The sequence below is a fragment of the Lissotriton helveticus genome, chromosome 1_1 (genome assembly GCF_964261635.1).
Source record: "Lissotriton helveticus chromosome 1_1, aLisHel1.1, whole genome shotgun sequence".
Lineage (NCBI taxonomy): Eukaryota > Metazoa > Chordata > Amphibia > Caudata > Salamandridae > Lissotriton > Lissotriton helveticus.
The window spans coordinates 619,085,468-619,100,516 of NC_136057.1; the positions used below are offsets into that span (position 1 = coordinate 619,085,468).

The window sequence follows — 15,049 nt, forward strand, 5'->3', positions numbered from 1 at the left end:
GGTGCTTTCCATGTTTTCAGCCCATTTAGGAGTCTTGTGTCTCTTATCATTTGCCTTTCTTTGGAAACTCTCCCTTCTTTTCTCTGCCATGTTTAAAAACACCTTTTTTTGTTCATGTAATGAACAGGTCAAGTTATCTCTTTGTGCTTCATTTAAGTCTATGGTACCTATAGTCAGAAAGTATTCTCCCATATAACGTGTAACGTCACTTTTAGTATGTACAGGATTCAAGTTTCCACGTATGGGAAGTTCAGAAAATATCACGTCTGAGTTAGAATAGTAGTACTGTAACGGTCCTCTTTTGTAAAATAAACTTGCTAAAATACTACAGGAAATTCCATAGGTCAAGGGTAGGTGATGGTAAGTCACGCCTTCAGCTACAGAAGTAGGTAGCTTCATGCAGACATAGCAGTCTTCTATTTCCATAGTTTCTACATAGTGCACTAAAAGATTAGCGAAAACATTTAACTGTGTCTGGGTTTTAACTCTATGATAATGTAGTCCTTCCTCATCTGATGCTTCTAAGTCTCGTTTGGTTTGTCTGAGTGCTTTTTCACGTCTTTCTACACTTTGTGTTGTCAGTTCTTCAGTGTCAGTGGTCACAGTCTGAGTAGGTTCAATATTAGTATTTTTGCTCACCATATAAGGAATGAAAACTGTTAGTCCTATCCAAATTATTATCACTATAACTATGCTACATATACATACTCTGCAGCATGTTTTGCAACAACTGCGTCTAGGCCTTCCATTCACAACTGAATCAGACATTTTCATTCAGAAGAAGATTTCTCAACCCCTCTTTGTAACTCTGCACAGGTAGCTTACCCTGCACAACTTCAGGTTCGTTCGTCTTCCTCGGCAGAATAATCAGCTGTCTGTTCTTCGTCACTTTCGTCAATAATATCAAGATCTTTGAATTCTTCTAACACTAGATATGTCCATTCAGGATCTTGATATTTTTCGTTCAGTCTCTTTATGCGGTCACTCCGTCTTTTGGAGCTTTCTCCAGCTTGTTCGATAACACGGGGACTTTTCCTTCTTTCTGCAAGTTTTTCTTCTACTGTTTTTATTCTCAGTCTCAGTTTCTTAATATATCCTGGTTCAATATTTTTCTTTTTCTTGAGTCTTTTAGCTGGCACTGCGATTTGGCTTTCTTCTAATACTCTTTTATTTTCGTTTGTTTGTGGCACTTCTATCTTTGTCTCTTCCCTTCCTGTCTGACTAGTTCCAGGTCTTGTATCTATTTCTTCTGCCTGGTTACTAAGCTGGCCTGGTTCAGGAGAATTTTTGTTTTGACTTTCGAATGTCTCTATTTCTGAGTCCTGAACACGTTCTTCTATTTCTATCTGATCCTGTGCAAGCACTTCGATCTCTTGATTTTCTTCTGCTCAAACTTTAGTACTAGTTCTAGTCTGTCCCTTTTCAGTTTCAGGAGTTTGTGGAGGTGTATCAATCACCTGCTCTGTCCCTGTCTGACCTTCTCCTTCTTCCTCAGATTTGACGTGAATCTCAATAATCTGAGGCTCTTCGCCTGTGCCTACCTCTTCCTCTCTATTCCACTCTCTATCTTCGTAGGTTCGCTCTCTTGTTCTGATTGGGTCTTCGGTTAGGTCGATTATGGGTATCCAATCATCTTGGCTGGTGCTCGGTTGTTCGTCATCAGCTACTTCAGGACCAACGTCTGCAGACCCCTCAGCTGGACAACCTTTAGCGCCTTTTTTCTCGTCTGGAATCACCTTCTGTGTATGGCTGGCATGGATCCACTTGGGCACGCCTGCACACTTCACCGCTGTCGTGGTCACCAGTATTATTTGGCGTTTTTCTCCCCACCTCTGTGCAAGGCAACTCGAACGAGTATGTTTCTTTATTCTGACCCAATCGCCAGGGACCAATTTGTGGACTGGAGTCGTTGGATTGGCGACGGCGTCTTCTCCAATCTGGTGAGAGATAGAACGCACTTGGTCACCCAGTTGCTTGCAGTACTCAAGTACCAAATCATCAGAAATGTTTAACAGTTTGTATCCTGGTACCCATGCTTGTCTCATCACTCTTCCCATCAGGATTTCATGGGGGCTCAGGCCTGTTTTTCGGTCTGGAATACTTCTGAGTCCCATCAGAACAAGAGGCAAGGCATTTATCCAGTTCATGCCAGTAGAATTACACATTTTTGCTAATCTCGATTTTATAGTGCCGTTTATTTGCTCTACTACTCCAGAAGCCTCTGGACGATATGCACAGTGCAGTTTTTGTGTGATTCCGAATGCTTTACAGAGCTGATCGATTACCTCATTCTGAAAATGTCCGCCTCTATCTGATTCAATAGTGACTGGAACCCCGAACCTAGGTATCAATTCTCGTAGTAACAATTTGGCTACTGTTATGGCGTCACTCTGTGTGGTAGGGTAGGCTTCCACCCATTTTGAAAACAGGCAGACAATGACAAGGACATATCTTTTTCCCTCACAACGAGGCATGGTGATGAAATCAATCTGTATTCTCACAAAGGGACCCCCTGATTTTCCAATTTTCCCCAGTTCAACTACTGTTCTTTTGCCAGCGTTGAACTGCTGACATGTCAAGCACCTCTGGCAGAGTGATTCTGCTACTTTCCTGAACTTCGGATTGTACCATGTTTGTTGGAAAACCAGAACCATGGCGTCCCTACCAGTGTGTGAATCTCCATGTATCAGTCTGGCCATAGAAGCAAGCAGATGTCTAGGCAACACAGGCATACCATTGGGGCCCACAATGACACCATCCTCACTTCTTGGTCGACAACCAATTTTCCTCCACTTCTCTTTCTCTTCCGATGGCACAGCATGCTGCCAATCTCTCACCTCATCCCATGTAGGCACCTCTTCAAACACCATAAGTTGGCAGCTGTTTCCAGGTCCTCCCAGTTTAACATTTACAGACATGCGATTTATTGCACAATGTCTGGCCACTTCATCAGCAAAATTATTTCCCAATGATACATGGTCAAGGCCCTTTTTATGAGCAGCACATTTGACCACTGCCAATTCTTTCGGTAACTGTATGGCCTCCAGTAAATCTTGTACAACTTTCCCATTTCTAATGGGTGTACCTGATGAAGTCAAAAATTCCCTTTGTAGCCACAACTGGCCAAAGTCATGCACAACCCCATAACAGTACTGACTATCAGTATATACTGTTATTCTTTTGTTTTTCCCAATTTTGCAAGCTCTTATCAATCCAACCAATTCGGCTACTTGTGCAGACCTTATTCCATATAAACAGGATGCTTCTTTAATGCTGTTTAAAGTGACTACATCATAGGCAGCACTTAGGCCCACTAGTTCATGTCTTATACATGAGCCATCTACATATAGCTCTTCATCGTTAACAGGTAAAGGAGTTTCCTTAATGTCTGGGTGTGGTTTAGTACTGAATTCTGTCCATCATGCTCGTTCTCTCCCTCGTCTTCTACAACCTTTGAGTCAGGGAGTAAGGTGGCTGGATTCAGGATATTACACCGAGTAATGACTACATTTGCAGCACCCACGAGAATCCTCTTGTATTTAGTCAGCCGACTAGGGGTGAGATACTGAGTTTTCGTTCGGGTCAACAAAATCACAACTGCATGTGGAACATACACAGTTACAGGATGTCCCATTACAATGGATTCACTCTGTTCTAAACTCGTGCAGGTTGCAGCTACTGCTTTCAGACATCCGGGTAATCCAGCAGCTACTGGATCCAAAGTGACAGAGAAATATGCCCCTGGACGTCTAGTCAAACCATGCTCCTGAGTTAAAATTGACAATGCACAGTTGTCACGTGTGTCACAGAACAGTGCAAACTCCTTAGAATAGTCAGGCATCCCTAAAGCAGGGGCTGTACACAGGCAGTCTCGTAATTTAGTGAATGCTGTTAAGCTCTCATCATCCCATTCAACTGGGCCCTTTGCTCCTTTCTTTGTCATTTTTATCAAAGGCTTTGCCAGGACTGCGAATCCCACAATCCATTGCCTGCAGTAACCTACAACCCCAAGGAACATTCTGATCTCTTTCTGAGTACGGGGTAACTGCATCTTTTGAATTATTCTGACTCTCTCTGAAGTGACTTTTCTGATGCCTTTTTCTATCTGGGCCCCAGATATTTTACTGACTTTGAACAGAATTGCAATTTTTCAGGGGCCACTTTATGTCCCTTTTCTCCTAGGTGATTCAGCAAGGCAATGGTGTCAATCACACAATCTCTATGACTTTTAGATGCCACCAAAAGGTCATCTATATATTGCACCAAAAAGACTTTCCAGGTAAGACTAAGGATTCGAGGCACTTTTTCAGGATCTGATTAAAGATAGAGGGGCTCTCTGTGTACCCATGGGGGACACGATTCCAAACATACACGTGACTGTCGAAAGCAAATGAGAAAAGAAATTTGCTATCTGGATGCAATGGGATTGAAAAGAATGCATGACATAGGTCTATAACAGTGAACCACTCAGCATCCCAGGGAATCTGATACAAGATCACTGCTGGGTTCGGGACAATGGGACAGCAAGAAACCACAATTTTGTTTACCTTTCTCAGGTCCTGCACTACTCTGTACTTGCCACTAGGTTTCTTGATTCCAATTATGGGAGAGTTACATGGGCTACTCATTACTTCTTGTATGATGTTTGCTTCTAGCAATTTTTGTATTTCAATCGCAACTCCTGCTCTCACTTCGGCACTCATTTTATATGGCTTGGTATTGGGGTAAACTGCATTTTCTTTCATGGCTATTTGTATGGGGTCTACATTTGCCATCAATCCTACATCCTTTCCAGTAAAGTCCCATACTTCTGATTTCATTGTCTTTTGAAGTTCTTCGGGTAAGTCTTGTACAGTCATTCGTTTAATTTCTGAGTCAGGTCTGATTAACATTAATTTATATATGCCATCCTCGTCTGGGGTTTGAATTTCGACGCCTTTTGGTGTGCAAAAGATGGTGCAGTTCATTTTGCACAACAAATCACGTCCCAGTAAGTTTACTGGACTGGTATCACACACTACAAACCTATGCATTTCTTTAAAATTCCCTATTGTGATCTCCATGGGCTCGGTAACTGGGGTACTAATCAATTGATTAGACACACCCACTACTTGGATTGCTTCTCCCGAGAGGGGTAGGTTTGGAACGTCCGCTGTTCTCACAGTAGAACGGGTAGCACCAGTGTCCAATAGAAAGGTGACATCATTTCCATCAACCTTTCCTTCAATGTATGGCCCTGACTGGTCTACCGGCAAGGAGGCGCCAAGAACACACTCCTTGTCCTCCCCTCTCAGGCCCCGTCAGTATTGATCATCACAGAAAAAGGTATCATTCAACAAAAACTGCGAAGTTGCTGCATTTCTATTTTCATCGCCTCCCCAGATCTCTATGTCATCACCCTGTGGTGATTTTCCCTTATAATTTGGCTTTGGCGCTCGGGGCAATTGACTTGCCTTTACCTGATGCTGAGTCTTTCTTGGTTTTTCATTCTGCGTCTGTGGAGTGAAATCAGGGGTTTGGGTATTATCATGCTGTAAATATGGACACTCGTCTCTCCAGTGCCCGATTTCTCCGCACTGGTGACAGGGAAATTTCTTTTTAGCTTCTTCTCTGCTCATTTTTACCTTGGGCTTCCCTCCACCCCCAGAACCTTGATTTTGGGTATTCTTATTCATTTTACTTAATTGCTTTTCCTGCTGCTCGGCTAATTTTACTTGTGCCCACATCACTTTCTCCTTCAAAGCCTTTCGTTTGTCTGCCATCTCGTCCTCGCAATACTTTGCGTATCGCAAAACTTCATCTATTTTTTTGGACTGCCAACAGATTTTATTGTCTTTGATCCACTGGCAAATTTCAGGTCTTAAACCGTTTACAAACCTGTAAATGAAGTGGGTCATGTCCTTCATCTCGATGTTGTCTATACCGCTGTACGTTTTAAACACCTGTAACAGTCTTTCATAAAAGGAGTGCACAGTCTCATCCCTTTCCTGCGTGGTTCTATCTATCTTTGTCCAATCAGTTTCCTTCGCAGGCACCTTTTGCTTTAGGTGCGGAATCACCTGATCATATTTTTTCATTAGTTCATCAGAGGGTGCTCCTGTGTTAGGATCCCTCGTGTATTCCTCACTAGGCCAAGCTATGGCGATCTTACACTCGGTCCAAAGATCTACAGGAACCACTATATCAAAGAACCCATCCAAATCTTTCCACGGGCATTTCTGTACCTTTACAAACCTTTCCACCTGCCGGTACCAATCCACAGGTTTCTCTCGTAATTTTGGGAAATCATTTGTAAAGGACACAATATCCTGTCTGGACCATGGAACATGCACGTATTTTCCACCTGGCACTTCACGCATAGGACATAACTGCTCTGGTTTATCAGCTTCTTTTAGAACGAATTCAGGAGTCACTTGTTTGGATCTAGCTTCATCTTTCTTTTTGGCCCACCTGGCTTTCTATCTATCCACATCTCCCCATTTCTGTAACACAGTCAATAATTCTTTGACCTGTGCCTTTTTCCCTGACATGTTCAGGTTTTCCAGATCCTTGTCTGAGAAATCTGCTCTGTACGGTTTTTGCAAAGGTTTTGATTTCGAGATATCCATTCCCATACTAGCTGCAGTGTCAGTTAGTTTTTCATGGCGTACTCTGGCATTTCGAGTAAGGTTCTTGCAGATAAACAACAGCTCTTCTTCCGAGTAGGTATTTAGTCTGTCTAATCCTACATTTCCTGCCATAAGTTCTTCTATTTCTACTCTCAGTTTGTAGAGATCTAGAGGTTTCGACTGAAGAGTTTGTTTTTCTAATTCTCGACTCCATCTCTCAATTTCTTCAGGAGTTACTACTGTGACGCTCTTAGTACCTGAAGCTGATTCCATTTGAATCTCCCTCGTATTGAAAGGATTATGTCTTTTCTGCATCCTTTTTTCTGTTTCCCTAATGGGCAGATCCATTAGCGAAACTTCAGACTCACACTCACTTGTTAAGTCATCTACAATTAAGGGCTCTGATCTCGGTTGGGCTACAACTGGGGTAATAACTGGAGTTCTTGGACTTCCCTGTCGGTCCCCATACAATGGAACCACTGGTCCAATAGTAACCGGGATTGTTAAGGACTCAGGACTTGCATTTAACTGGGAAATCTTCTGAATTATTTCAGCTCTCTGCTTAGCTAGTGCCTCTCGTTCTCTGTCCTCCAATATCCTTTCGACTGAATTGTCATGTAATACTTGTGGGGTTAAAGTTGGAGCACAACTCGGGGCAGTGGGATGTGTCTCTCTGGGTCCTTCACCATAACTAGGTCTTGGGTGCAAAGTACCTGTGCCTAGGGATCTTGGTTCTTCCTCATATAGAGGGTTTAGGAACGGCATTCCTGAACTGGATGGTCTTGCCTCACCTTCGTAGGGAGATCTGGGAAAACAGTCTCTTTTGCGCGTGTATCTCGTTTCCCCACCAGCGGGTATTCTAGGATAACTATCTCTAGCATCTATGGGTCCTAAACTCTCGGTATAGGGAGGTATATGACAACTCCCTCCTACACTTGCGGATCTGGCCTCTTCCTGGGGCAGAGGTCTTCGAGAATTATCCCCTTCACTAGAAGGTCGGTGTCCATTATAAGGAGGTGGACTTCTCATAAACATGTCATCTAACAATTTGTCATCCGATTCTCCAATGGGCACCCAGTGTTTGCATTTCTCTGTTTTCTTTTCCCTCCCAGGAGGACCACCCGTTGGCATCATTGGAAACAGTCCCTCTACAATCATATTCTGTCTCCACTGCTTCATCTTTTTGTCTCGGGTCTCTTGCTTCAATTTCGGATAACATTTTGTAAGCCCTTTATCCATTCGGGGCTTGTCCCTTTCAAAAGCCTTGATTTCCCATTCCTCTAGTGCTTCGTACTGCGTTAATCTAGGTCTGGGATGTAAATCATTCATTCGGGTTCTCAAATTAAATAGAATCCTGCCGTTAAATGTACCTTCTAACGGAAAAGCCAATACTCCGTCATCTTTCGTGTATTCTGCCCAATTTTCCAACCATACACACGAGTGGTACCCTTTATCAAACATCATAAAAGATGCGGGAGTATTAGGTGGTGGAATGACAACACCTTCTCTGGTTCTAATTGGTTTGTCTTTTTTTAAATAATTCTTCACTTTGTTCACCAGGGACAATTTTCTCTTATTTCCGTACATAATGCTAGTGTTATGAATTTTCCACTGATCGTTCTCAAACCCTAAATATCGTGGATCAGGTCTAGTATGCGGTCTATACGAGTGCCACATACAATTTCTGCGAGCGACTTTGTTTACAAATCACTTCCAATCCAAGTGCGTCTTTTATTTTTCGTGCGACCAATGAAATGCACGAATTCAAATAATCTCGACCAATGGGTGCGCGGCTTTTCGCGAGACAGGTTCTCACGCTTCGGCACTCACCCCTCCTTTACAATTCCGGCTCCGCTACACACCCGCTGCGTCTACCAATCCCAGCGCGGCACAGAGTGACGTCAGAGCAGCTCCGCAACGGACTCCCTCCTTCACAAGGTAACGGAAACTTAATTTCTCTCTAAAGTGCTTGTGCTTGGTTATTTAACAACGAATACACATTCGCCACTGTACTCAAGTGTCTAGACAGGAAAGATTTGTTTCACTGCAAGTAAACTCCTTCTGTCTACTTTTCACACGCTACGGACAGATCTCTTCTGCCTGCCCTTCACTCAAGCATTAGGGAACCTGCTACTTCTTTCGACTCATCCACTTCTTATCGGGATATATTCCAAGCCCAAAGTTTCACCAGCGAACCCTTTTGCTATCATTCAAGCCCCGACGAACCTGCTACTCCTTCCGCTGTGACCCTTACTAGGTTATATCACGATAGAAGTTTTGCCAGTGATCTCGTAGCTATCATTTATTCAAACATACATTCAGAAAAAAACCCTAGTTAGTGCTTCCAGTTCTGCCTAACCTGCACCAACTTTCCTGGAGTCAGTGACCTCAAAACAAGTGGATTCTTTTCACCACTCGCTAATCAATTCCCCGGGGATTCCCAACAACAAAAAACACTTAACTTACAAATGTGTTAATACATATATCAGTACAATAATAGGAAAAACAATTTAAAACATTTCATAATTTTTCAAAGCAAACATTTTACGTGAGTGATCAATTCATGCAAATTGTTTTGCTTCCATAGCAGCATAAACACAACCAAAAAAAAAACTTTTAGCAGAATCCAACTTATCTAGCTTAACTAGTCCTTCCTAACTTTAACTAGTCCCTAACCATCACCTCTGCTACCAGAAAATTACTGATAGAGATCGTAGGTCACCCAACCAATAATTTCACCATATAGTTTTCCGGGCCCATAAATTTCAGTTCAACCTATACATTAATCAGATGACCTACTAATTCTTCTACCAGTAACCCTGGTTCCTACCTATTTATTTCTATTGTACCTGACTTACCAATCCACCGTTGCAGGTACCTAAGATCCACAATGGATCAGGGAGCTAGCTGTAAAAGAAAGGCAGCTTACCCAACTTATTTCTATTCCGCATTAAAATGATCACAGACAACTGGGAAGTTTTAAAGAGTTTATCTAGAAATCAGGTTCGGAAATTAGCAAGTTTACAGTCAAAAGACAATCAATAATCAAGATAACAAAAAGAACATAACCGTAGAGGAACAGTGTCAGGGCAACCATTTATGAGTCTTCAAGAAATTTATAACAAATGTGATATGCTAAATAGATTTCGGGATTGGATCATGAACTAGAGCTTTACTGTTTTGAAAAATACTGCAAGGTATGGACTGGAAATCCTATACATCTATAGGAGGGGGAAAATTGGAACACGCTATAGTTCTAGTATCTTGCGCAAAATCAGATTTCAGGAGAAATTTATATACCACAGTTATGTTTCATAAACAGTATGGAGAGAAAATGTGTTCTAAAAGGTAGGGAAACATAGGAACATGCTAAGGAAAATATGCTGTATGACTTTTATAAACAGGTTGCGGAAAGCATGGAAAATTAACATATGCAAAGAAATGTCTTTATTAAAGCAAAGACAGAAATATAGATGCAGTGAAGAGTTTTTGCACTATATTTACCTAGAAAGGTGTGCAGACCAACCCTGGCCACGGATCAGTCAAGGACAGGAAATACCCCAAGTAAGGACAGTCATCTATGGGACAGCAGGTGCAGATTGGACACCCCAGGACAGGACAGGAAAACCAGATTAGGATCAGGACAGGACCACCAAGGCACGACCAGCACCAGCAGTTTGGAAGCAACGCCTGCGCTCCACCCTCTCTGCAGTTATCGGTCAGAACCCCGATTGGGTTAGCGAACTCCCCAGCAAAGTGCTCCACCAGCACTTAAGGTTTAGTAAAACCTTTAAAGTCTAAGGTCAAATTCGGACAGAGTGCTCCGCAGCGCTCTGTATTCAGTCACCTATTGAGTGCGTTGGGTCAGTGACAGGTCAGCTATTCAGACATGTCGGACAATTTCTCTAGCTGAACCTAGGCTAGATATACTGTTTTCGGGTCAGTGTACCACCCCCCAATGTTGCAAAGTGTCAGAATCCCCAATTTCGATTGGTCCACAAGTAGGATAGGCTAACACACCAATCAGAACAAACGTCTACAAGCTCGGTTTTGCATTTTAAGGATCCGCCTAGTGAATTTGGGGTTCCCATGAGAGAATACACAGAATACAATAGGAAAGATTTCATTGTAACAATTTCAGTACATTCGAGTCCCTCTCGCTGGGTCAGAGGTGGCTTTCGCAGGAGCATCTTGACTTGTGGCTGCCAACTGGCTGGGTTCCACTTCTCAAGGCTACCTTCTCCCAGGCTGCGCGACATGCGCAGAAGGGACCTTCAAAATGGTTCTCGTCTCATTCAGACCCCCCCAGTTATCGCAGTACATGAAAAGTAAGCGAAATCAAATTAAAACATAGAAATAAATGAACTTACTGCATATCATGATTTTGTACTTTAGGTTTCTCACTGTAAAAATATACTATGCGATTATAGATTAGTGCAACACACAATAACACAAGAGCATCTGCGCAAGCTTCACCATGTGAGTATTTCAGACAGCCATATTAGCAGCAAATACGCATGCGCACATTTTCCCACCACAACTGCGACTATGTCACGTCACGTGAGTGTGACTAACGCATGCGCAGTAGTAAATTCCCAAGCGACGGCCATTTTAACACAAGGATTATTCGTATTAGTAAAACACATAAGCAAGCATCACTAAGATACATGTATATCCAAAAATAAAAGAAATTAGTAAGACATACAACTTTGGATTACAGAGTTATACATAAATCGAGGTTCTTGATTTCAGCAAGTCGCGTAATGTGCGAAATCTTGCTTCATCAAATAGAAGATAACTTTTCCCTACAAAAAATGTTCCTTATCTCTTTATTATAGCCTTATAGCCCGCCGCAGAGGGCTATACCGGCTATTAGAACATTGGAATGTTGGGAGCTCCATTGCAGACAATGGACGGCTCCCTGCTTCTACGTGCCGGTAAAGGCCCGAAGAGCAACATTCAAATGTTCTACAAAGGCTTCTCGAATTTCGAGGGGATTTATATCCCCTCGAGCTTCGAGAACCCTTTGTTTAATTTGTTAGAACATTCTGCCCTCTAGTGGCAGAATGTTCTAATAGCCTTATAGCCCTTCGTAGCAGGGCTATACGGCTATTAAAGTCCCGCTGTTTCGTTAAAGTCCCTCGCCTTCGGCTCGGGCCTTTAACGATTCAGCGGGCCTTTAATAGCCGGTATAGCCCGCTACGGCGGGCTATAAGGCTATATTAGAACATTGGAATACTCAGAGCTCCATTGAAAACAATGGAGTGCTCCGGGCTTCTAATGGCTGGTATAAGCCTGGAGCTCCAACATTCAAATGTTACTTTGTTCACAGGTCTGGCTGTGAACAAAGGCTTCAAGGACCCTGAGGGGATTCCAATCCCCTCACGCTCCCATAAGGTTTTGTTCTTTTTTGTTAGAGCATTTTACCCTTTAGTGGCAGAATGTTCTAATAGCCTTATAGCCCTTCGTAGCTGGGCTATGCCGGCTATTAAACTCCCTCTCCCTCGCTGGAGAGGGCCTTTAATAGCCGGTATAGCCCTCTCCGGCGGGCTATAAGGCTGCATTAGGACTATGAAATACTGGTGTAAAAATATTATTCATTCTATTGTCAGATATCTACCTTGGTGACAGTGGAATTACCACTACTTTTTAGACTACCATTGAACAATATTGTATAGAGGAGCAGTGTTGCTTCTTGACCTTCAAAGAGGAAGATTTAAATGTATATTTCAACAGTTAAATAAAATAATTGCTCAATTTCAAAAAGAAAATTAAGTAGGAATGTTAGAGGAACTCTGGTCCAACTCTAAAAGGATTGTGCAAATTGTAACAGATGAAAAAAAGTGCGTCTCAACATTACTTTTTAAGATAATTTGGACACACGACTAGACTGCAGGAGTGTGCAAATATCTAATTAGATATCTTGCATACGATCATATGTTACTTAAAAACATTCTTATGCACTTTTTATGCTGGACAGTGTTGTTTCTAAACACCCTTTCATTGCTTTCCTCCATACCTTCAAAAACGATTTCATGGATTTACATGCATAGTCTTTCAGGTCTGTATATCTGCAATGTAAAACAATCAAACTTGTTTTTCTTTTGTCACTGACATATATAAACTCATCAGTCACTCCTATGTCAAGCTTTTACAATCCTGAATACTACGTTTTCTGTGAAAGGATGCCCATGCATAACAATGCTAAGTTTTCGTTAGCTGCATGCACACATGTAGTGTAACCTGTCAAACACTTTAAAATGCTATCCTCCCACTAGTTCTAAAGGCGGATGTAGAATTCAACCATTCTGCACAAAATAGAATTGGACGTCACTAAGTACAACGTGTTTCTGTATTATGAAAGCTCTAATGTGTCCCTTAAAGATTCCAGCAAAGTCCAGACACATACTAACTAAAACACACCAACCATTAGTAACCTGTTAAATTTACCAAACAACTCTTTCAAGATGTGATCAATCCAAAAAATCCTCCTTTGGCACAGCAAATATAGTGCAATACTTAAACAACTTGCACCCCAACAACTTTGCTTCACTTTAACACAGAGATTGCAGAACAACCCACTTGCTGCTGCATCAAGCACATCAATTACTGCAACAGCATCTTCAGCAAACAGTCCATACTCACATATTGATCTTCAATTAGGTAAACTTTAGATTTCTATGCATTTATTGCGAATAACTTTTGTGTTACACGAAACAGTCTATCAACCTCATCAAAAACAACAAACAGAAGCATCACTGTTCTTAACATTAGTTATTAGACATTTATCAAACTTTTTTGTTGTAAAAACTACCCCATCCGAAGTCAGTGGAAAATTTGCACACTTGCTGAATTCTTGACTGGAGTTATGAATTATTCTAAAATTAATTCAAATTCAAAATGCAGACCCTTTATTCAGCCTAATTTTATCGCCCAGGCTTGATAATATGGCCCAGAGTGCACAGTGTACAGCAGCTTCTCTGTAAAATCTACAATTATCTCCAAGCAGTGACAACAGATAGGGGACAACAGTCTGACAAACAGATCCAAAACCTTATTACGCCACTTTTGAGACACTTTTAACATGGGTAAAGTGACGCAAGGAGCTTGTAAATCTCCGTCTGACTTTTCAAGAAAAAATCTTAACTCCAGACTCTGCGACACAGTTTTAATGGTTTTTTCTCTCTCTTTCTCTCTCTCACTCTCTGTGACATCATTTCTCCTTCTCTCTTAAACTTATAGACACTGCTGTATGCTTGGACGTGTAGAACAATTGCTGAAAAGAAGTTGTGGATTCAACTGGCCGAAGTCTTGTCCACAGTGTTTATACAATGGTAAGCACAGCAGCCTACATATACAATGCCTTCATAGCAATACATTAGAAATAAGTCGGCATATTTAAAATCCCGTTATGCCACATTTGCGTCAGTAACGCAGTAGGCACTTCCATATAGACCCCACTTGAACGCGGCACTATAACAAGTGAAATGTACCAGGTACACTGCACTCGTAAAACTGCAGTGTTACCTTTATTTGTGAAAGCAGAGAGGGCCATATTATCAAGCCTGGGCGATAAAATTATCGCCACTTTATTGGCAGGAAACTGCCGCTAAAGTGGTGATAATGGGCTTGATAATATGCTCTATGGAATTCCAATTGAAGCTCATGTTAGATGTGAAGGACATCTAACATGAGCTTCGATTGGAATTCCATAGAGCATATTATCAAGCCTATTATCGCCACTTTAGCGGCAGTTTCCTGCCGATAAAGTGGCGATAGTTTTATCGCCCAGGCTTGATAATATGGCCCGGAGTGTGTAGTGTACAGCAGCTTCTCTGTACAATCTATAATTACCTCCGAGCAGTGACAACAGATAGGTTACAACAGACTGACAAACAGATCCACAACCTTATTACGCCACTTTTGAGTCACTTTTAACATGGGTAAAGTGACGCAAGGAGCTTGTAAACCTACGTCTGACTTTTCAACAAAAAATCTCAACTCCAGACTCTGCGACACAGTTTTAATGTTGTTTTCGCTCTCTCTCTTTCTCTCTCTCACTCTCTGTGACATCATTTCTCTTTCTCTCTTAAACTTATAGACACTGCTGTCTGCTTGGACGTGTAGAAGAATTGTTGAAAATAGGTTGTGAATTCAACTGCCTGAAATGTTTGGCCACAAGGTTTATACAACGGTAAGCACAGAGGCCTAGATCTACAAAGCTTTCATAGCAATGCATTAGAAATAAGTCGGCATAACGGGCGTCAGTAACGCAGTAGGCACTTCCATATAGACACCACTTGAACGCGGCACTATAACAGAACTGAAATGTACGAGGCACACTGCACACGTAAAACCGTAGAGTTACCAAAACTTGTAATGCTTCAGCTCATTTACTCACATCTACATAATTCTAAATTCTAATTTTCTTTTTTGTTTTG

General features: G+C 41.9%; 1 long non-coding RNA gene across 1 annotated transcript in view; it reads left to right on the top strand.

Annotated features, from left to right (window-relative positions):
* The window catches only part of LOC144770275 (uncharacterized), a 71,126-nt gene extending 57,213 nt beyond the window's left edge, over positions 1-13,913 (top strand). The window contains exon 4 of the long non-coding RNA XR_013598853.1: positions 13,851-13,913. This is a non-coding gene — a long non-coding RNA (uncharacterized LOC144770275). The remainder of the gene's footprint in view (positions 1-13,850) is intronic.
* The last annotated feature ends 1,136 nt before the right edge of the window (positions 13,914-15,049 follow it).